Source organism: Brassica oleracea, chromosome C9 (assembly GCF_000695525.1).
Source record: "Brassica oleracea var. oleracea cultivar TO1000 chromosome C9, BOL, whole genome shotgun sequence".
In the NCBI taxonomy this organism is placed as follows: domain Eukaryota; kingdom Viridiplantae; phylum Streptophyta; class Magnoliopsida; order Brassicales; family Brassicaceae; genus Brassica; species Brassica oleracea.
The window spans coordinates 42,384,383-42,385,454 of record NC_027756.1 but is presented as its reverse complement, the minus strand read 5'-3'; positions in this window follow the sequence as shown (position 1 = coordinate 42,385,454).

Below are 1,072 nucleotides of genomic sequence, written 5' to 3'. Positions count from 1 at the left end.
TAAAGAATTTTTGGGAATCCTTGTTAGACAATCTCTTAAGAGAGTTGACAGTGTGATTAAATGTTTCAGCTGTACATTTGGATTTGTGAGTCTGTAGTTTCCTAATGTCAATCTCGAAAGTATAAGGTGAACTAAAGAGATGAGAACTGATTCCAGTACTGTTGAATGGAAATGATGTAAATCAAGGCTACCTTCTCGACCTGTTTTTTTTTTTCTTTCTGGTGTTGGACCTGGTGAGTTTATGAGCACCCGCTAAGTTCCTCTACGTTTACAGAGAGTAGGAGAAACGCTTAAAAACTCAAATTAGTCTTCAGATACTATAGACGTAGATGCCGATTAAGTTTTTGTGTTAGTGCGACTTTGATGTTCTAAGGATTTTGGGATTGCCTGAGCATTTTATGTAACACACGATTTTGTGGTTACAAAACTTTGTGGTTGCTTGTCAATTGGACAGTCTTAATGAGCCTTACAAATGGGTCCAAAAGATATGTGAGAATTAAAGGTAAAATCCAAGTGAATTCAGGTTAGTTTAGTTTACTAACTATTTAGGTAACCCAAACATACTGAACTACAGGAAAGGCCTCAAGGTTTAAAGAAACAAAAATAAAAGAAATATACATTTGAATAAGAGTTTAACCATAATCATGCAACACCAGTGGAGCAACCATCACTTGCTGGTTTAACACACAGTGTTGGACACTTAACTTGGTGATCAATTCATCCCAAATGTCTGGGATGGTCTTATGGATCTTCTATTATCTTCACTTCATTTCTTATGATACGAACTCCAAATTCTGAAAGCTATTGGTTACAGGACACATACATACAAAAAGAAGTAATTTGTTCCAATATTATTCACATTTTTCAATATAAAATAGTATATCAGCTGGTTAGCACTTAGCATACATGACTAATCGTCTGAGATGGCTTTGTCCATGCAAATTCTTGACGCTACTACTCCTGAAAGGTGGCGAATACAAAGGAGATGGCCGTGAAAGGTGGAGTCATCCTACCAAGTCACCCCGGTCTGAGTACAAGTTCTAGGAAGTATTAGGAATTATACAATCAAGGG